The sequence below is a fragment of the Bactrocera oleae genome, chromosome 2, assembly GCF_042242935.1.
Source record: "Bactrocera oleae isolate idBacOlea1 chromosome 2, idBacOlea1, whole genome shotgun sequence".
Taxonomy (NCBI): Eukaryota; Metazoa; Arthropoda; class Insecta; order Diptera; family Tephritidae; genus Bactrocera; species Bactrocera oleae.
The window spans coordinates 44,255,222-44,279,859 of record NC_091536.1 but is presented as its reverse complement, the minus strand read 5'-3'; positions in this window follow the sequence as shown (position 1 = coordinate 44,279,859).

Below are 24,638 nucleotides of genomic sequence, written 5' to 3'. Positions count from 1 at the left end.
TCTAACTCGATTAGTTTTAGGTGATACAAACAACCGTTAGGTGAACAAAACTATTATACTCTGTAGCAACAGGTTGCGAGAGTATAAAAAATATAATGTGGAACAAAAAAGTTGTACAACGCAAGCCGATGATAATACCGGCAATTAAATAAAAAATATAATGTGGAACAAAAAAGTTCTACAACGCTAGCCAATAGTAATACCGGCAACAAAAGTAAAAAATTCAATTATAAAAAATATAATGTCGAACAAAAAAGTTCTACTCAATGACTGGTGACATTTGTCGCTTGAACTTCAAATGTATTTTTATTTGCTTTTTCATTTAAAGTCTATAATATCAGTTCAAGCTGAGTATTATAGCACTATTTCTGACATACTATGCTGATATTACTGAGCAAGGTACATAATAACAGTCATAGTGAATATTGGCTTTTAGTCGCCTCTTACGACAGGCATGCCTTGCCGCGGGGAAATTCTTACCCCTACCCACAGGGGGAATAGTTGCGATAAGTGCGACCTTTGCTTTTTGTAAGTCTGGGTGCGTCACTGTATCACATTGTAAATATGGTGATCCCTTAACTTTATTTAGTAGCGCGCCACATAACTCAAGATTTGAAGCAGGATTTTTGTATCATTATTGGCAAGAGCCATCCTGCGGGGTCGAAAAGTTACATATTTGTGTTTTTAAACCTGATCTTGTCAGAAGGGACTCTGACTTGGTTTTTTCTGCCAATTCGTGGAGTGTTGGAACATTAGGAATTTAGTGGTAGTCGTATGACGTACTGGCCATTATTTTATCGAGTAGTTGTGACTTTGTCTTCACTATACTGATCTTTTGGGGTTGTAATTGATATGAGGGGGAGTTCTTCTAACTCCCAAAATTTTTTCAATTGTGAATTGAGGTATTCGTTTGAGATTTCCTCAACTTGAGTTGTCATAGTGGTAACTGTTTCCGTAACTAGTCCACTTAGGATCCAACCGAAAATAGTATTTTGTGCCAATAGTGTGTTTGAAATTTTCTCAACACCCTCTAGTATTATCTGAGGTATGAGATCGCTGCCTAATAGAATGTTTATTTGAGCGGGGGTGTTGCAGTTGGGATCTGCTAGTTTCAGCTGTGAAACCTTTTGCCAATGCTTGCTATTTGTATGATAGCTTGGAAGCATATTTGTTAGCTGCGCTAAGACTATAGCTTCTGCTTTAATTCTCTTATCCGCTTGGGGAGAAATTGGGGTAATGGGGCAGATTTTATTAGAGTTTTGAACTTAATTCTGTAATTTCAAAGTTGGCTTGTTTTGTTGGCAGTTGTAGCCTATTTTGTGCCCTAGACGCTATGAAAGATCGTTGTGATCCTTGGTATATTAAGGCCCTAAGTTTAAACAACTCTCCTCGGTGTTCGATGGAGACGACTGCTGTGGGTAGTAGTCCCTACTTTGGTTTTCGCTGTGTAGCGTTTGAGTTTTTAATGCCTTTGAGCAGCATGGTGCTTCTTGGCAATTTTCGTATTTTCGGTTTTTGGGAGTTGTTGTATAAGCGCTTCTTTGGGGTGATATAGGAAATTTGCTGTAATGAAGCATTGAGTGGTGTCTTTTGTGACAATATAAGCAATTGAATTTGCTTTTGAAATTTTTATATGTATGCGCATGTGACAAACAATTTGTACATAATTTTTTTGATCTCACGAAATAGTTTCTTTCTATAATTTTTAATTTTTTGAATTTCTCGCAAGATTGTAGTTTACGCCCTCTCGTGCATAGTTCGCATGACGTATGATTGTTCTGTTCGGATGTGAACGATTGCGTTTTGTACAAGCTTCTGTTGAATTTGTTTTTGCTACTAGCTTGGGGTCTATTGAAGCTTCTATTAAGGTCGTTTTGATAGTTTTGGGTTTTAATATTTTTTGTGTCTACCCTTTCAGCGATTTTATACTGGATAGTTAGAAAATCTTTCATTTGTTGCCACGTTGGGCATTTGTTTCGTGATGAGAGCGATTGCTCCCACAAAAGTAACGATTTTTCTGGTAAAGTGGCGACGCATATATTTACCAGTATTGGATCCCAGCTGTCTGTAGGAATATTTTGTGTGTCAGAAATCATAGCTTTTGTTTCTTTGTACTGGTCTAAGCAGTTTTCGTATAGTGCGTAAGCCGATGATTTAAAATCGTGTGGTAGATCTGAATTGTCATAATCTACTATGGCGTCATGAACCGTTTGGAGACGAGTCCAAAAATTGTCAATATTTTGTTTTTTTATTTCCAATAACGATTCAGAGATGTCTTGAATCGGTGAAGATGAAAATCGAGTACAGTATCGTGTTAGTCTGTCACTCTCAGAAATGAATTTGGCAAACTGTTTTGAGCGTGTAGCTCCTACAGGTGGAGTTTTGGTCATTAACCATTTTTGTTATGTTATTTATATAATGTTTCAATGAATTATTAATATATAACCTTTTATGTGGTTTTATTTTGAATATATTGCTTTATTTAATTTAATTGATAAAAATCGCACATATTATTGAATTAAAACAAAAATATTTTTTGTGTCCTTATGTTGATGTATTTAGGTACACCCTAATACACGGACTTGTTAGTATATATTTATGTGCTCGTGAAGTTGAGAGCTCGTTGAAGAGATCAATACACTTTGTACATAAGTATGTACGGATTGTTTGTGCGTATGCATGTTTATTTTCTAACACAATTGAGAGCTCGTTGAAGAGATCAATGTGCTTTTAGTTTTTTTTTGTTTTGTACGCAATCCTGCTTGTGTGTTACAAGGGGTATTGCGGGATATATGTCAATGTGGACTTTGAAAAGATGTACAACTACAATTGTATATGTTTTAACAGGTATGCAAGTTAACGGCAGCCTCCACAAAGTAACTTTACGATCATTATAAACAAAACTATTTCTTTGCACTCAGCAAAAATACAACTTCTTAATAAGCATCTTTGCTTATTTAAGTAATCAATACTCTTTTCAATAAAGCTAAGACCATCCATACAATGTAAACAATAAAACTAATTGCTGAATAAGCGAATATTGTAAATTAACACTTATTGTAAGACTTAAGCATATAAGAAAAATGTATATATAATATAAGAGCAAATTGAAATAAAGAGATTCAGTCTTCCATCAGACCACTCAACCCAATCGTTTGATTTCTTCCGTGCGTTGCGCGGAAAATATATATTTTTTAATACTTCCACTTAGGAGGAAGTTAATTGGCGCCCAACGCGTGGGGCATGTGTTAGTGATATCCTCGGTAAAAAAAGGGAGAAAAAAACAAGTATCCCTAGCCGAAAGGATAATCATAGTGACGTGTGTCGAAACTACAAAAGAATAGCAAGTTCTCAAGTATCCTCTCGGGAGGAGAAAAGAAAAAAAAAAAAAATACGGCTACGCGAGTGAGACGCGCCCGAAAATCAAAAAGTACGGCTACGCGAGTGCACAAATAAAATAAATAAAAAACACAAAAACCGATTCAAATACCAAAAAATCAAAAAGTTCTAATACTAAAGATTTTTAAAGTTTGAAGAGTAAGAATTGTGGAAAATATTTTCGCGTGAAGTAAGAAATCAATTTATTCTTACTAATATAGTATTGTTTTATGGGTAGAGCGATTGCAAGCAAACAAGTGTGAACGCTGTGAACAAACGAATCTTCAAAAAATGGAACGCTATGTAGTGAAATAACAATAACAGCAAGCGAACTATAACAAAAGTGTTGCTCTATAACTACGCCAATTTCGAAGCAATTCAAATGGAATAAAATGTATAAAAAAATATAAAACATAACATCAAATATTAACAACCGAAGAGTCAGAACAAAAAGAATAGTGCAAAAAAAAAACTTCAGCGGCCAAAGGCACACAAACCTCGTGCGAGTAATCAACAGTAGCGAAGCAATTAAACAACAATCAACACAAGCGAAGCAATTAAACAGGAATCAACAGAAGCAAAGGCATTATAACACCAATCAACAAACCCCTTTAGAGAAGGACGAAAAACTAGTAAGCTGATAATTTAATATATATTAAATTTATAACAATAAAATTGTATTATTGTAATAATCCTAGTAACATAAAATATTTTAAGTATAAGTACTCAAATTTATAAAAAAAACATGTTATAAATCAAGGCTCGATCAGCCATATAACAAATATTTTGAAACCGCGATTCACCACCGCAAGGGGGACCCTCCGGTTTATAACATAAACTCAATTCTGCGATTCTGTACTTCAGACCATCCAGAATAAAAGAGTTTCCTTCCCTAGAAAGGATCAAAAATTATAAAAAAAAGCATCTTGTAAATCAAGGCTCGATCAGCCATATAATAAATATTTTGAAACCGCGATTTACCACCGCAAGGGGGACCCTCCGGTTTATAACATAAATTCATTTCTGCGATTCTGAACTCCAGACCCTCCAGAATAAAATAGTTTTCTTTCCTAGAAAGAATCAAAAATTATTGTAAGAAAAAAAAAAACAAAGAAAATATATATCTATATATATAAGAAAATAAAATATGTATTTCCAAAACTTTGACAAAAATGACAGACGCTTTACCAACTGACTCAGACAAATGTAGGTCAGATAAATCTTATTAAATTTTTAAAAGGTTGTAGTAGAAACAAAACAAGATAAGGATCATATAGGATAAAATAAAAAGCATTATTTCCTAGAAGAAAACATTTTTTTAATGGGAAATAATTCAAGTACACTAAAATACGAAAGGCTGTACTATTGTAACCATTGCAAGGGCAACCATAGAACTGAAACTTGCCCATATTTAAAACATACAAAAACTAAAATAATAAAAAATGGCTCTAAATAGTGAGAACGAGAATCTTGTTGCTAGACTAAAAACTGCAACAAATGCTTCTCTTAGATTAGAGGTAGTGGAGTTGCGAAGGCAACTAAAGGATTTAACACAGTCAACAACAGTCGTTGATTATAAAATAGAAGTGATCGATCCACATATCAATTGTGATGAGTCACTTGAGGTGGTCAAGTCACTACCAGAATTTAACGGAAAACAAACTAAATACGTTAGCTGGAGGGAATCAGCCAATAACGCAATGAGCTTATATGTAAGGGGCAGCCGTAGATATTTTGCTGCATTAACTATACTAAGAAATAAAATTACAAACGACGCTAACGACATTTTATCCAATCACGGGACGGTTCTTAACTTCGATGCTATTTTGGCACGACTCGATTTTGCTTACGCGGATAAGCGATCAGCTCATATTATCGAACAGGAGATGAGTATTTTGCGACAGGGCACTTCTTCAATTATAGAATACTATAATAAGGTTAATGAAAAATTAACTTTACTTATTAATAAAACGATAATGACTTACAGATCAGATAATGCCGAAACTAAAGAATTAAACGCAAAAAATAGGCGGGATGCGTTGCGTATATTTATAACAGGTCTGAATGGAAATTTAGCCAATATAATATTTTCATTATCTCCAAGTGATTTGCCAAATGCGTTGGCAAAAGCGCAAGAATTAATAATAATAACCCAACGATTACCCTCCTCCTGCCCAACCGACGCGAGGGGCGCAATCCGCATACGTGCGGAATTAGCCGAGTCAGAAAAGGCAAGAGAGTTTTTTAAGTGTTGAGATCTAAAACTGCTCAGCTACAGAAACAAAAATTTCAACAGCTAAGATCTAAAGTTATAATATAATAAATTGTTACATTTTCGTTTATTAAGAGAAAACAATAAAGTCTTTTTAATTTTGAAAAGTGAGTCAGATAAGTCAAATGTGCTGGAATGAGAATTAAAATCATGACATATACGGCGGAATGGCTCGTTTAGTTCAAAATTTGATCTACAGGATTTTAGCAGTAAAGGTCTAAACTGCCTCGAAAGGCGAACCGGGATATTAAATTTAATTTCAGACAGGAGAAAAGAACTGCAAACAGTTCCATTCAAAAGTTTCACTAAGAATGTTATGCCAAGCATTTCCCTACGACTAGAAAGTGTAGGTAGATTAATAAGTTTTAAACGACTAGTGTATGGAGGTAGACTTACCCTAGCATCCCATCGGAAATGCTCTAAGGCGAAAAGTAAAAATTGTTTTTGAACCGACTCTAAATTGTCCATATATTCCAATATAGGTCTAACCAAAGTTGTATAAAGTGTTTTAGTAATATACGGATCTCTAAATTCTTTAGACCAACGTTTAACAAAACTGAGGACAGCTTTTGCTTTCAAGACCATGGTATCAATATGAAGACTGAAATTAAGCTTAGGGTCCATATTAACTCCCAAATCAACATAGTTTAAAACTTGCTCTAGAATATGGTGTTTTATTACATAAGAAGAGGGGTGCACAGATCTACGGGAAAAGCACATCGTCTTACATTTATTGAGATTCAATGGCAAATCATTTCTATCACACCATGCAACCAAATTGTTTAAGTCTGTTTGCAACAGACACATTTCCTCAGTTGAAGTGTATGATTTAAAAAGCTTTACATCGTCAGCGTATAATAAAATTTTTGAGAATTCTATTACTGAAGAGATATCGTTAATAAACAACAAGAACAGAATCGGGCCAAGATGACTACCTTGCGGAACACCAGAAGAAACATTAATTGCATCTGAAGGTGTATCCTCAAATATCACTCGTTGTGTTCTATTATAAAGATAGGAAGATACCCATTGAAGGAATCTTGGCTGAAAGCCCAGCAGATCAAGTTTATGTATGAGAATCGAGATATTTACTTTATTGAAAGCTTTGCTGAAGTCTGTGTATATAACATCCGTATGCTTATGTACCCTAAAACCCATTGATACATGGTTTCAAGTAAGTTTGTTATAGTCGAGTTCCCTTTACGAAATCCATGCTGAGATGAGGAAATTAACGGAGAAATCGGAAAGGTTATATGGTCAGTGATGATAGCTTCAAAAAGTTTAGGTATAACTGATAGTTTTGCGATACCTCTATAGTTTTCAATGTTGGATCTAAATCCACTTTTATGCAAAGGAATTATAAATGACTGTTTCCATATTGAAGGAAATATACCGTGTTTAAGAGAAGAATTAAATATCCTTGTCAAAGGCAAGTAAATATATTTGGCACTATTTTTTAGGAAGCATGAGGGTATCATGTCTGGGCCATAACTAAAAGATGGATTTAACTTATTTAAATTAAAAAGGACGTCTTCTTCAGAAATAACTGGAGCGTTAATTAAAGTATTCGAACACAGCACTTGCTGATAAGAAAAAGTTTTGGAAGAATTATTACAGTAGTTTGACTTGAAAAATTCTGCAAACATATTGGATATAATATCATTGTCACTTGAAATGACAGATTTGTATTTCATTGCGGACGGAAATTTGGAAATCCTGCGTTTGGAGTTGACGAAATCATAAAACGATTTTGGATTACTTACAATATTTTTTTTACTTTATTTAAGTAATTATTATAACATTTTTTGTTTAGGTCAAAATATTTTCGACGCAATAGAGAATATTTAGAATAGTCGACAAGTGAACCGGTTTTTTTAAAATGTTTAAAGGCTCGAGTTTTTCTGTTTTTCAATTTATATAACTCTTTCGGAAACCACGGACTTATACTTTTGCTTTTATTAACAATTACTATTGGAACATACTTTTGAAATAATTTCATAATAATGTTATTAAAATAAGAGACACTCAATTCAATGTCACCATTATAATTAGGCCATGTTATTGTAGAAAGTTCTGTATTTAATTTTTTTAAATTAGCTTTTGCAAAGTTAAACCGAGTACAGAAGCACGAAGTTTGATGATTATTATCCCGTACAATGCCTGAGATTTCGACAGATATTTCCAAAGCAGGATGATATGAGTCCTCTGGTAGAACAAGAGGATTACTCTGAACAACGGAACACTTTGAAGAGGTATCAACGTATACTAAATCTAAGCATTTACCAAATTTATTCGGAATCAAATTAATTTGGTTCAGACCCAACTCGGACATTTTTTCGAAAAACTCATTAAAACATGACCGATTGCAAATCGGCACGATATAGTCATCGAAAGGTTTCCACGAAGCACACGGTAAATTGAAATCACCTAATACAATTATTGAATCTGCATTATTTGCCATCGAGGTAGCACTATTTATTAAAGAAGCATGCTGCATGTATACAGATAAGTCCGAATGGGGTGGTATATAAGATAGGGTTAAATAAATAAAGCAACTATTAACGTATACTCTAATACATTTAAATTCAAATGAGTCAGTCCCTGGAACAATAATATTTTCAGATGGAATAGAGGACTGCACGGCAAATAGAACACCTCCACCGATTCTGTTCAGTCGATCACATCTAAAAATTTGAAATTCGCTGTTTAAAATCTCATTATCAAAAATGTGAGGTTTTAACCAAGTTTCTGTAAATCCAATTATATGGAAATTAAAATTGGAACTGTTCAAATACAAGTCAGTTAATTTTGTATTAAGACCTCTAACATTTTGATAATAAATGCTTAGCGAATTTCTACCAATCAGTTTTTTATATCGGTGGTTGCTTTTGGTAATTTAACAATGTTTTCCTCAGTTTGACTTCTAAGTTTAGGTTTAAATTCGCGTACAAAAGCCCCAGGTGGCCAGAATAAACTTTCTAAGATCTTTTTGAATGTTTCAAGAGATACGTCTGTTTTAAACGATGATATACTTCTATCATAATTGAAGTTAAATTTACGTATATTGATATCATCGATTTTTAAACGTGACGAAATGTAAGACTTAATGTCCTCCACCAAGGAACCAAAAATTTATTGTGAAACAAAAAAGTTCTACAACGCCAGTCAACGTACTTACCGCCAATAAAGAAGATTATATAAACAAAATAAATTTAGAGGAAGAATTCTCTGAAGCAACCGCCGAAGGGAATACCGGCATAAATGAAGAAAAAATTAAATATTTGAGGGAAAAAATAAGAAATAAAATATATGAAATACATTCTTCAATAAACATGAATTTACCGTTTCGAACGGATATTCGTGCGGAAATAAGAACCTCGGTAAATACTCCAATTTGGAGTAAACAGTATCAGTATCCTTTAACATCAAATGCTTTTGTGAATAAAGAGATCGATAATCTTTTAAAAACCGAAGTTCTTGGTGGTACCAAAAATGGGTATCAATGATGATGGCACAGCAAAATTAAGAATGCTAGTGGATTTCAAAAAACTAAATGAAATTAATCTTTCGGATACATATCCGATACCAGATACAAATGTTATACTTTCAAATCTAGGAGGATCACAGTATTTCTCCACAATCGATTTAGAATCAGGATTTCACCAAATTTTAATGAAGCCTGAGGACATCGAGAAAACTGTATTCTCAGTAGATAATGGAAAATACGAATTTTTAAGAATGCCATTTGGTTTAAAGAATGCACCAAGTATTTTCCAACGAGCTATGGATAATGTATTAAGAGAATTTATTGGAAAATTCTGCCACGTATATATTGATGATATAATTGTTTTTTCACGTAATTTAGTCGATCATATAAAACATTTGAATCAAGTAATCAACTTACTTAAAAAATCGAATATGAAAATACCATTAGAAAAGTTAAAATTGTTTGAAAATGAAGTTGAATTTTTGGGATATATAGTTGCAAAAGATGTAATCAAAACGGATCCGCATAAAGTCGAAGCGATTTGTAATTTTCCATTACCAAAAACAGTACGACAACTTCGAAGTTTCATGGGAATGATTGGATATTATAGGAAATTTATCAAAGATTTCGCAGCAATAGCTAAACCACTAAACAAACATTTATCTGGAGAAAATGGACATGTATCTCAGCATATTTACGTAAAAGAAAATTGAAGTTCGATTAGAACAGGATGCAATTTAAGCATTTGAAAAATTAAAACAATTACTATCCAATCAAGTAGAATTAACGCAACCAGACTTTAATAAAAAATTTATATAAGCAACCGATGCCTCAAATGATGCATTAGGTGGTGTATTAAGCCAAGATGGAAAATCTATTATATTTATATCTAAAACATTGAATTCCACAGAAAAGAATTATGCAACAAATGAGAAAGAACTTTTTGCCATTGTGTGGGCATTAAAAACTTTAAGAAACTACCTTTATGGAGTATCAGATTTAGAAATACATACAGATCACCAACCTTCGACTTTTGCAGTCTCTTCAAGAAATCCTAATGTAAAAATGAAAAGATGGCATACCATTATTGAGGAATATGCTCCAAAATTGATTTATAAACCGGGAAAAATTAATATAGTCGCGGATGCCTTATCCCGAAAAAACTTAAATAAAATAACTGGTGATTCATCAATGGACACACAACATTCAGCTGAGAGTTCTCATAATACACAAATTCAAGAAACAAAAAAACCATTGAATCAATTCAAGCAACAAATACTTCTTAGTAAAGGTCGCTTTACCATTCACGAATTTATTAATAATTTTAATAAAACTAAACATAGGTATTATTGAATATGATACACTTTATTTTTAATTTTAATGACTATTCTAAAAGAATTTTTACAACCAAATCTTGTAACTGCAATATATTGTACACCTGAAGACTTATATGAAATAAAGGTTAAATTAAAATAAAACATTTACTAACAAGTTTTTATTTACAAAAAATTTCCCAATGGATATACCAAACAAAGAAGACCAGGGAACAATAATAGAGCAAACTCATAACAGAGCGCACAGCGGCTTTGACGAAAATATTAAACAAATCTCAACTTTTTACTATTGGCCAGAAATGCATAAACAATTTAAAGAATACATTAGAAATTGTGAAGTTTGTACTAAAAATAAATATGGTAGACATACCATAAAAATACCTATTGGAGAGGTCCCTAGACCTAAAGAGGAGGGCATTCAAATACACATAGATATATTTTATGCACAATCATTAAAATTCATTACATGTATCAATAGTTATTCAAAGTTTTTGGTTATAAAACAAATTGAAGATAAGATTAATTTAGAAGATAAAGTGTTAGATATATTACAAAGTTTCCCTAATGTCAAGAGAATAACAATTGATAATGAACCAGGATTTACTACAGTACAATTTAAATCCCTGATGCAGAGACTTCAGATTGAAATTTATTTCTGCAACCCAAATCATAGCACCACAAATGGTCAGATAGAGAGGGTCCATTCAACAATAATTGAAATATCACGATGTATAAAACAAGAATGTAATTTAATCAGCTTTTCAGAATCAATATATAGAGCCGCTCACCAATACAATAAAACTATTCATTCGGTTACTGATAAGAAATTCGAAGTCCTTTATAACAAGGTCTCTCATGATAATTTACCAGATAAACTTTTATTAGCACAAACTAGGATGCTAGAAAGACAAAATAAAAATAGATTTAGCAAAACATATTTATGTGGAGATGTTATAGGTATATGAAAAAATAATAGGATAAAAGTAATAAAAGAAGAATTAGGGAATAAGGTTAAAATTAACTACAGAAATAGAATAGTACATAAAGATAATATTAAATCTTGAATATATATTTTCAGAGAATGATACCCTTAATATTTCTAATATTAATTGTTCAAACAATGACGGACATTATGGACTATACAAGAGAAGATTATGTCTTATTAGAGGACGGAGACGTAGCTTTATACAATGACTATGGCGACATTTTTCACATTACTAATTTAACTTATTTTAGAGAACTTATAAATTCAGATAAAAGTTATAGTAATAAAAAATACAGATATAAAAAAAAGATATAATAAAATTTAAATGGGAATAATGAAAATGAGGTAATATATATTAATGATTTAGATACAGAACCAGAAATTGAAATTATTGAAACTTTATTAGAGCAAATACAAAATAAAGATACAAGATATAAGATATAAGAGAGGGAAAAATGAATTAGGGACACTATGGAAGTGGATAGCAGGAACACCAAATCATAACGATTTAGTGTTAATAAATAATAAGTTAAACGAACTAATTGAATATAACAATAAACAATACACAACAAACTCTGAAATTTTTAAAATAGTCAGTCAATTAACAGAAACAATTAAAAATGTAAACGAAAATTTACATGTTAAAATTTTAACGAAAAGGAAATATCAATTTTTAATAACTGAACTACAAGATAAAAAATATAATACAAAATGAACACGGACGATTGACTATAACTGATTTAATGGACGTTTCTAACTTTAAGATATTACAAAATAAAGATGTAATTGTTATATGTATTAAGTATCCTAAATTAGTAATTGACAAAGAAATTGCAAAATGCAAAAAATAATATATTAATATAAAAAATTGTAAAAAAGAAATGATAAACACGTATTGTAGAATTAATAATACAAATACTTGCCTATCAGATATTTTGTCCAGAAAAAAAGGTAAATGTAAAAAAAATAAAAGAAAACAAGTAAGGAAGGGCTAAGTTCGGATGTAACCGAACATTTTATACTCTCGCAAAGTCAAATGGTATACTCGTTTGAGATTTCTTTGTGGATTGACTGATATTTTTGGTTGAAGGTCAATTAAAGGTACTGGGGTCCACATATTTAGTACTTAGGGGCTTGAACAGTTGTGGTTCGAATTAGACAATTTTTGGTCACAAGGTGGCATACTTTAAACGTATTATTCACGCAAAGTTTAACCCCGATATAATCATTGTTGCTTGATATGCATACTGGAAAGTGAAAGAAACAGATGGAATTGAAAATGGTGTTATATGGGAAATAGGCGTGGTTGTAGTCCGATTTCGCCCATTGTCGCACTATAACATAGAACTATGCAGAACGTTATGCACTGAATTTGGTTGGAATCGGTTAAGCAGATCCCAAGATATGAGTTTTCACCTAAAAGTGGGCGGTGCCACGCCCACTGCCTAATTTTGAACGCAGTTCCTATAAAGTCATCTCATACCATTCCAGAGATAAAATTTAATATCTCTGGCGTGTTTAGTGCTTGATTTATCGCGCTTTTAGTAGTTTTTAACAGTACCGTTATATGGGGAGTGGGCAGAGTTACTACTCGATTTCATCCATTTTCACACTGTAGGTAGAGGTTCTAAAACCATTTGCTTCCAGTGAATTTAGTTATTATAGCATTAGCGGTTTAGGAGATATGCACATTAAACCTATTAGGGGCGGGATCACGCCCACTTTAAAATAATTTTAACTGCAGATGCCCCTCCCTATTGTGATCCAGGATACCAAATAAGAGTCTTGTATCTTTTTGTGGAGCTTAGTTATGGCAATTTGTTTGTTTTTGAATAATGGCGTTTTGTGGGCGTGGCAGGGTCCGATTACGCCCCTCTGTAATACCAACCGTCTCACGGTCCAAGAAACATGTCTACCAAGTTTCATAAAGATATCTCAATTTTTACTCAAGTTAGAGCTTGCACGGACGGACGGACGGACAGACAGTCACCCGGATTTCAACTCGTCTTTTTATCCTGATCATTGATATATATATATCCCTATATCTAACTCGATTAGTTTTAGGTGATACAAACAACCGTTAGGTGAACAAAACTATTATACTCTGTAGTAGTAGTGTAGTAGTATTATACTCTGTAGGTTGAAATCGGTTTATTGGTTTTACCTAAAATTAGGCGGGGCCACGCCCATTGTCTAATTTTGAACGCGGTTCCTATAAAGTCATCTCATACCAAACCAGAGATAAAATTGAATGTCTCTGGCGTGTTTAGTGCGTGATTTATTGCGCTTTTAATAGTTTTCAACAGTTATAACTGAGGCAAAATTTCGGTGGATAGTCGGAAATCATTATATAGGGTATATTGGAGGCAGGGAAATGGAATGGCTGATTGCAAGTCAAAAGTTATATGAGAAGTTATTTTCAAGAAATTTTATAAATATATAAATATAAACATATATGTATATGGAATAAAGTGAGCCGGATGTTTCTTTAGGAACAAAGGTACACTGTTATTAGAAAAATACGCTCTCTGAATTTCATAAAAATAACTCCCTCATTGGCCGATATACATACAGTGGCGAGCAAAACCGTTCGGATGTGCGCCACTTTTGCATTCTTAGCGTTGTAAAATTTTTTACGACAGCTCAAATATTATCAAATTTTCAGGATAGGTTTATGTATTTATTGTACAATAAAATAATATTTGAAATAAATTTTCATTCACAAAAACAAAAGAGAAATACAACAAAAACTGAAATGAACTCATTAAGTACAATTTTGCTTGTAAAAAGTAAATGGACTAAAATAACATTATTTAATATTTGGTCAAAAGACCTTTGTATTTAATTACATTGTTTACACGTCTCGGCATACTTTCAACTAAATTTTCTATTATTTCCTTGGGAATGCTTCTCTATTCGATTTGTACTCTGCTCCATAGCTCCTCCATATTGCTCGGCGCTGTTCGGTATTTGCACAATCTCCTCTTTACAATAGAACACAAATTTTCAATCGGATTAAGGTCGGGACTTTGTGCTGGCCATTGGATGAGTTGAAATCGTTGACATTGGAGCCAGTGAGTAACAATTTTGCCGGTGTGTTTCGGATCGTTATCTTGTTGAAAAACGATCTCTTCCTCTGGATAAGCACGCTTGTCTATAAAATACGATGAATTTGATTTTAAAACATTCAAATAGTCTTCTTTTTTCATAATTCCAGCGATTTTGACTAACGGACCAATGTCTACCAAGTGAAGCATATTTTACAGTCTGTCGAACATGATGTTGTTGAAGGTTTTCATGTGGGCGACGCCAGTAGTACGGTTTGCCACCCGATTGGAAACGATTGATTTTCGATTCATTCGACCAGATAACCTTTTTCCAGTCTTCCACGGACCAGTTTTTATGTTCCTTACAAAACTTTATGCGCGCCTCAATAGTTTTATTAGATAAAGCAGGTTTCTTCTGTTTAACGGCGGCCACAAAACCAATCCTTTGAAGAGCTCTCCGAGCGGTCCATTCGCTGAAAGTCTTATTTATGGCGATTGCAGCTTCCTTTGGTGTTCTATCATCTGTAGTGAGTCTTCTGACTATTTGCCTAGCATCAGCGTTTGTTAACAATCGTAGGCGTCCTCCCACTTTCGGGGAACCAACTACTTTGCATCGTTTTCTTGTAGCCACAACACTGCTCAAAGCTAGTTGTAATTGACTAGCAATTTTACGGATCGAAAGGCCACCTTTTGTCAAAGAAACAACCTTTGCTTCAACGTCGGATGAAACTTTTCGGATTTTGTATGAAAACACTGATTGCCTAATAACGTATGTTTATGCAACTAATAATCAACTAAAACTGAAAGCTAACCCACGCTAAGTAGTTGCTTGTTCAAAAATATGAATTCGGCGCAAGTAACTGTTCATTTACAGTTATGTTTTACGGCATTAAATCAAATTCAAATCATATTTAGTAAAACGAGCAAAACTGTACTGAATGAGTTTGTTTTAGATTTAGTAGGGCCTTTCACTTTAGTTATTGAAATTATATTAGTACTACAATTTAGTACATTGAACAAAGAACTAACACTTCAAATTTGGTAACAGTTAATATGTTAGAGCACTGAAAGTGCAGAAGTGGCGAACATCCGAGCGGTTTTGCTCGCCACTATATGTGGTTAGAGTCAACTGAAAGTTCAACAATCTTTATATTAGGTATGAGGGAAAAATTGACTCGCTTCAACCCATTTTTGATAATACCGGCAATAAAAACAAAAAATTTATTGTGGAACAAAGAAGTTCTACAACGCCAGCCGATGGTAACACCGGCAACAAAAGTAAAAAATTCAATTATAAACAAGTAAGGAAGGGCTAAGTTCGGATGTAACCGAACATTTTATACTCTCGCAAAGTCAAATGGTATACTCGTTTGAGATTTCTTTGTGGATTGAGTGATATTTTCGGTAGAAGGTCAACTATAGGCACTGGGGTCCACATATTTAGTACTTAGGGGCTTGAACAGTTTTGGTTCGATTTAGACAATTTTTGGTCACAAGGTGGCATGCATTAAACGTACATATTATTCACGCAAAGTTTTACCCCGATATTATCATTGTTGCTTGATATGCATAGTGGATAGTGAAAGAATCAGATGGAATTGAAAATGGTGTTATATGGGAAATAAGCGTGGTTGTAGTCCGATTTAGCCCATTTTCGCAATATAACATAGAAATATGAGAATAATATTACGTACCGAATTTGGTTGAAATCGGTTAAGCAGATCCCAAGATATGGGTTTTCACCTAAAAGTGGGCTGTGCCACGCCCACTGTCTAATTTTGAACGTGGTTCCTATAAAGTCAACTTATACCATCCCAGAGATAATATTTAATGTCTCTGGCGTGTTTAGTGCTTGATTTATCGGGCTTTTAGTAGTTTTTAACAGTACCGTTATATGGGGAGTGGGCGGAGTTGCCACCCGCTTTAACCCATTTTCACAAAGTCAATAGAGATGCTAAAAACATTTGCTTCCAGTGAATTTTGTTATTATAGCATTAGCGGTTTAGGAGATATGCACATTAAACCTATTAGAGGCAGGACCACGCCCACTTTAAAAAAAAATTTTAACCGAAGATGCCCCTCCCTAATGTGATCCTGTGTACCAAATAACAGTCTTGTATCTTATCGCGGACCTTAGTTATGGCAATTTATTTGTTTTTGATTAATGGCGTTTTGTGGGCGTGGCAGTGGTCCGATTACGCCCATTTGCAATACCAACCGTCTCACGGTACCATGAAACATGTCTACCAAGTTTCATAAAGATATCTCATTTTTACTCAAGTTACAGCTTGCACGGACGGACAGACGGACAGACGGACGGACGGACAGACAGTCACCCGGATTTCAACTCGTCTCTTCATCCTGATCATTTATATATATATAACCCTATATCTAACTCGATTAGTTTTAGGTGATACAAACAACCGTTAGGTGAACAAAACTATTATCTATCTGTAGCAACAGGTTGCGAGAGTATAAAAATAAAGAAATAGATGTAATTAAAGAAGGAGCAATATTAGTCTCCGGAAATAACACAGTTGATGGCTATGCTATAAATGGAATTCACCTTGTTACTTTTGAAAATTATACAAATATTAATAATGTTATTTAATATATGAAAAAGTCGATTGTAAAATTTGGAAATATTTAAAAAACAATCATATTAATAATTTTGAAATTATAGAATATATTGAAACAAAAAATAAAGAAATGAACTTTGAAAACATAAATATTTTAGCTGAACGAATGAAAGTTTTTAAACATCATTTTAAAATGGTACATACTTATAATTTTGTTAATAATGTACATAATTTATGGGATTGTAAAATTTAAAAAATCTTATAAAAATTCTAAAATAAATAGAAATTTAGAATCTCAAATAATATCATATAACGCTATTTTGGATAAAATAAATAACTTATCAAAAAATGATATTGAATCGGGGACGATTCATCTTAGAGAGGGGGGAGTTAACGGCAGCCTCCACAAAGTAACTTTACGATCATTATAAACAAAACTATTTCTTTGCACTCAGCATCTTTGCTTATTTAAGCAACCAATACTATTTTTATTAAGCTAAGACCACCCATATAATGTAAACAATAAAACTAATTGCTGAATAAGCGAACATTGTAAATTAACACTTATTGTAAGACTTAAGCATATAAGAAAAATGTATATATAAGAGCAAATTGAAATAAAGAGATTCAGTCTTCCATCAGGACCACTCAACCCAATCGTTTGATTTCTTCCGTGCGTTGCGCGGAAAAAATATTTTTTTTAATACTTCCACATAGGAGGAAGTTAATTTGCACGCATATTGTTCAAATTCATAATTCTTGTTTAACCGCGGGCTTTTTGTATGTTTGTTTTGTAATAAATTATTTATTTATTTTTTAATAATTTATTTGTTTACTGGACCGTCTTTTTATTTTAGAAGTAATATGTAAGTTTTCAACAATTTTGTGAAATTTCCATACCGAATTGACCCAATGTATATAGGGTATATAAGCATAGGCAGATTGTATGCCGTATGTATGTAAATGGAAAATATGTGTTCGTAATGCGAAGAGAGTGCGAAAGCGAAGTGAATAATGTGCAGGTATGTTCCCGTATGCACTTTGTATTTATGTACAATTATGTTGTGGTATGTAAATATGTATATCAAAAATATATATAGGTATAAGATGTAAGCAAATATGCATATATGTATGCTTTTGTTTGTTTTCTCTCTTTTTGTTTTTTATATTAGAATTTTGATTTATACTTGTGCCTTTGCTTACTTAGTTTATGCAATCCTGCTTATTGTTTTTTTTTTTATTTTAATCATAAGGGTTATTGCGGGAGAAATGTGCAAGTATACACTTGAATTTGTTTTTTGTGTTTGTTAATTAGTGTGTTTGAATACACAAAGGCAAGCTAGTAGATAGACATTAAATAATTAGATATTTGATTTTATGTATGTGTCTATATATTACACCAAACTGTTTTCGGTTTTCCCGTAAATTAAACCAGTTTGGTAACCGTATTAAATTGTTAAACGGATTTGGTATTACAGGTTTTATATAATTATATATAAACCTATATATTGTACATACATATGGGCATTTCCGTATACTAAATATTTAAGGACTAAATACGCTCACTTGGTAGGATATAATGCCTTTGCGTTTTGTGACAACTAATGTGCTTCTTCTCCAGCTGCTTACAGGTATGCTTTGTTGTTGTTTTTTGTTTAAAAATTCGCGCCCGTTTGTTCTTATTTATGTTTTGTGCTTAGGTTTCGCGCCCGGTTGTGTGAATTTTTGTTTGTTTAAAATGTTTGATAATTTGGTTTGGTTGACACGCACTTTTTATACTCTCGCTACAGAGTATAATAGTTTTGTTCACCTAACGGTTGTTTGTATCACATAAAACTAATCGAGTAAGATATAGGGTTATATATATAAACGATCACATAAAACTAATCGAGTAAGATATAGGGTTATATATATAAACGATCAGGATGAAGAGACGAGTTGAAATCCGGGTGACTGTCTGTCCGTCCGTCCGTCTGTCCGTCCGTGCAAGCTGTAACTTGAGTAAAAATGAGATATCTTTATGAAACTTGGTAGACATGTTTCTTGGTACCGTGAGACGGTTGGTATTGCAGATGGGCGTAATCGGACCACTGCCACGCCCACAAAACATTAATCAAAAACAAATAAATTGCCATAACTAAGGTCCGCAATAAGATACAACACTGTTATTTGGTACACAGGATCACATTAGGGAAGGGCATCTGCAGTTGAAATTTTTTAAAGTGGGCGTGGTCCCGCCTCTAATAGGTTTAATGTGCATATCTCCTAAACCGCTAATGCTATAATAACAAAATTCACTGGAAGCAAATGTTTTTATCACTTATATTGACGGTGTGAAAATAGTTGAAATCGGGTGGCAACTCCGCCCACTCCCCATATAACGGTACTGTTAAAAACTAATAAAACCGCGTTAAATCAAGCACTAAACACGCCAGAGACATTAAACTTTATCTCTTGGATGGTATGAGATGACTTAATAAGAACCGCGTTCAAAATTAGACAGTGGGCGTGGCACAGCCCACTTTTAGGTGAAAACCCATATCTTGAGATTTGCTTAACCAATTTCAACAAAATTCGGTACATAACGTTACTTTCATATTTCTATATTGTAGGGCGAAAATGGGCAAACTCGGACTACAACCACGCCTATTTCCCATATAACACCATTTTCAATTCCATCTGATTCTTTCACTTCCCACTATGCATATCAAGCAACAATGATTATATCGGGGTAAAAATTTGCGTGAATAATACGTTTAAAGTATGCCACCTTGAGACCAAAACTTGTCTAAACCGAACCGAAACTGTTCAAGCCCCTAAGTACTAAATATGTGGATCCCAGTGCCTATAGTTGACTTTCTACCGAAAATATCAGTCAATCCACAAAGAAATCTCAAACGAGTGTACCATTTGACTTTGCGAGAGTATAAAATGTTCGGTTACATCCGAACTTAGCCCTTCCTTACTTGTTCTTTATATATTTATGTATATTATTTTGTTTGCCACTGCACTTCACTGTTTTTTGTTTTAGATAGCTTTTTGTTTTCCACGTTCCACTGCACTTTGCGTTTTGTTCACTTTATATACATATATAATATATAGTTTTTAGTTTTTTTTTTTGTTTGCTTGTATATCTATAGTGCCTTTCTTTTAGGCTCGAAGGACCAATGTTAAGTCCACCACTTACTTGCCACTTTAAACTCCGCGTTTGCAAATTAAAGTAAAGTTGAATGTTTTTTTTTTTGTTTCGAAAATGTTCACAAAATTGGTTTATTTAAAAGTTATCGATGATAAAATAAAACGCACCAACGGAAAGCTCGGTGTTTGCTGGTCGACAGTCGCTGAGAGAAGCCGGCTCGAAGGACCATGATTTGGTTGGTGTATACATATATGCGAGGAGGAGGCTTAGCTCATTTAACCAATAGTATTCAATAATTGAATAACTGTCCTGTCGCAAAATGCTCATCTCCTGTTCGATAATATGAGCTGGTCGCTTGTCCGCGTAAGCAAAATCGAGTCGTGCCAAAATAGCATCGAAATCAGAACCGTTCCGTGATTGGATAAAATGTCGTTAGCATCATTTGTAATTTTATTTCTCAGTATAGTTAATGCAGCAAAATGTCTACGGCTGCCCCTTACATATGAGCTCATTAGATTACTGGCAAATTCTTTCCAGCTAACGTATTTAGTTTGTTTTCCACTAAATTCTGGTAGTTACTTGACCACCTCAAGTGACTCATCACAATTGATATGTGGATCGATCACTTCTAATTTATAATTAACGACTGTAGTTGACTGTGTTAAATCCTGTAGTAGCCTTCGCAACTTGTCTACCTCCATTTTGAACGCGGTTCCTATAAAGTCATCTCATACCAAACCAGAGATAAAATTGAATGTCTCTGGCGTGTTTAGTGCGTGATGTAGTGAGCTTTTAATAGTTTTCAACAGTTATAACTGAGGCAAAATTTCGGTGGATAGTCGGAAATCATTATATAGGGTATATTGGAGGCAGGGAAATGGAATGGCTGATTGCAAGTCAAAAGTTATATGAGAAGTTATTTTCAAGAAATTTTATAAATATATAAATATAAACATATATGTATATGGAATAAAGTGAGCCGGATGTTTCTTTAGGAACAAAGGTACACTGTTTTTAGAAAAATACGCTCTCTGAATTTCATAAAAATAACTCCCTCATTGGCCGATATACATACAGTGGCGAGCAAAACCGTTCGGATGTGCGCCACTTTTGCATTCTTAGCGTTGTAAAATTTTTTACGACAGCTCAAATATTATCAAATTTTCAGGATAGGTTTATGTATTTATTGTACAATAAAATAATATTTGAAATAAATTTTCATTCACAAAAACAAAAGAGAAATACAACAAAAACTGAAATGAACTCATTAAGTACAATTTTGCTTGTAAAAAGTAAATGGCCTAAAATAACATTATTTAATATTTGGTCAAAAGACCTTTGTATTTAATTACATTGTTTACACGTCTCGGCATACTTTCAACTAAATTTTCTATTATTTCCTTGGGAATGCTTCTCTATTCGATTTGTACTCTGCTCCATAGCTCCTCCATATTGCTCGGCGCTGTTCGGTATTTGCACAATCTCCTCTTTACAATAGAACACAAATTTTCAATCGGATTAAGGTCGGGACTTTGTGCTGGCCATTGGATGAGTTGAAATCGTTGACATTGGAGCCAGTGAGTAACAATTTTGCGGGTGTGTTTCGGATCGTTATCTTGTTGAAAAACGATCTCTTCCTCTGGATAAGCACGCTTGTCTATAAAATACGATGAATTTGATTTTAAAACATTCAAATAGTCTTCTTTTTTCATAATTCCAGCGATTTTGACTAACGGACCAATGTCTACCAAGTGAAGCATATTTTACAGTCTGTCGAACATGATGTTGTTGAAGGTTTTCATGTGGGCGGTGCCAGTAGTACGGTTTGCCACCCGATTGGAAACGATTGATTTTCGATTCATTCGACCAGATAACCTTTTTCCAGTCTTCCACGGACCAGTTTTTATGTTCCTTACAAAACTTTATGCGCGCCTCAATAGTTTTATTAGATAAAGCAGGTTTCTTCTGTTTAACGGCGCCACAAAACCAATCCTTTGAAGAGCTCTCCGAGCGGTCCATTCGCTGAAAGTCTTATTTATGGCGATTGCAGCTTCCTTTGGTGTTCTATCATCTGTAGTGAGTCTTCTGACTATTTGCCTTGCATCAGCGTTTGTTAACAATCGTAGGCGTCCTCCCACTTTCGGGGAACCAACTACTTTGCATCGTTTTCTTATAGCCACAACACTGCTCAAAGCTAGTTGTAATTGACCAGCAATTTTACGGATCGAAAGGCCACCTTTTGTCAAAGAAACAACCTTTGCTTCAACGTCGGATGAAACTTTTCGGATTTTGTATGAAAACACTGATTGCCTAATAACGTATGTTTATGCAACTAATAATCAACTAAAACTGAAAGCTAACCCACGCTAAGTAGTTGCTTGTTCAAAAATATGAATTCGGCGCAAGTAACTGTTCATTTACAGTTATGTTTTACGGCATTAAATCAAATTCAAATCATATTTAATAAAACGAGCAAAACTGTACTGAATGAGTTTGTTTTAGATTTAGTAGGGCCTTTCACTTTAGTTATTGAAATTATATTAGTACTACAATTTAGTACATTGAACAAAGAACTAACACTTCAAATTTGGTAACAGTTAATATGTTAGAGCACTGAAAGTGCAGAAGTGGCGAACATCCGAGCGGTTTTGCTCGCCACTATATGTGGTTAGAGTCAACTGAAAGTTCAACAATCTTTATATTAGGTATGAGGGAAAAATTGACTCGCTTCAACCCATTTTTGATAATACCGGCAATAAAAACAAAAAATTTATTGTGGAACAAAGAAGTTCTACAACGCCAGCCGATGGTAACACCGGCAACAAAAGTAAAAAATTCAATTATAAACAAGTAAGGAAGGGCTAAGTTCGGATGTAACCGAACATTTTATACTCTCGCAAAGTCAAATGGTATACTCGTTTGAGATTTCTTTGTGGATTGACTGATATTTTCGGTAGAAGGTCAACTATAGGCACTGGGGTCCACATATTTAGTACTTAGGGGCTTGAACAGTTTTGGTTCGATTTAGACAATTTTTGGTCACAAGGTGGCATGCATTAAACGTACATATTATTCACGCAAAGTTTTACCCCGATATTATCATTGTTGCTTGATATGCATAGTGGATAGTGAAAGAATCAGATGGAATTGAAAATGGTGTTATATGGGAAATAAGCGTGGTTGTAGTCCGATTTAGCCCATTTTCGCAATATAACATAGAAATATGAGAATAATATTACGTACCGAATTTGGTTGAAATCGGTTAAGCAGATCCCAAGATATGGGTTTTCACCTAAAAGTGGGCTGTGCCACGCCCACTGTCTAATTTTGAACGTGGTTCCTATAAAGTCAACTTATACCATCCCAGAGATAATATTTAATGTCTCTGGCGTGTTTAGTGCTTGATTTATCGCGCTTTTAGTAGTTTTTAACAGTACCGTTACATGGGGAGTGGGCGGAGTTGCCACCCGCTTTAACCCATTTTCACAAAGTCAATAGAGATGCTAAAAACATTTGCTTCCAGTGAATTTTGTTATTATAGCATTAGCGGTTTAGGAGATATGCACATTAAACCTATTAGAGGCAGGACCACGCCCACTTTCAAAAAAAATTTTAACCGAAGATGCCCCTCCCTAATGTGATCCTGTGTACCAAATAACAGTCTTGTATCTTATCGCGGACCTTAGTTATGGCAATTTATTTGTTTTTGATTAATGGCGTTTTGTGGGCGTGGCAGTGGTCCGATTACGCCCATTTGCAATACCAACCGTCTCACGGTACCATGAAACATGTCTACCAAGTTTCATAAAGATATCTCATTTTTACTCAAGTTACAGCTTGCACGGACGGACAGACGGACAGACGGACGGACGGACAGACAGTCACCCGGATTTCAACTCGTCTCTTCATCCTGATCATTTATATATATATAACCCTATATCTAACTCGATTAATTTTAGGTGATACAAACAACCGTTAGGTGAACAAAACTATTATCTATCTGTAGCAACAGGTTGCGAGAGTATAAAAATAAAGAAATAGATGTAATTAAAGAAGGAGCAATATTAGTCTCCAGAAATAACACAGTTGATGGCTATGCTATAAATGGAATTCACCTTGTTACTTTTGAAAATTATACAAATATTAATAATGTTATTTAATATATGAAAAAGTCGATTGTTAAATTTGGAAATATTTAAAAAACAATCATATTAATAATTTTGAAATTATAGAATATATTGAAACAAAAAATAAAGAAATGAACTTTGAAAACATAAATATTTTAGCTGAACGAATGAAAGTTTTTAAACATCATTTTAAAATGGTACATACTTATAATTTTGTTAATAATGTACATAATTTATGGGATTGTAAAATTTAAAAAATCTTATAAAAATTCTAAAATAAATAGAAATTT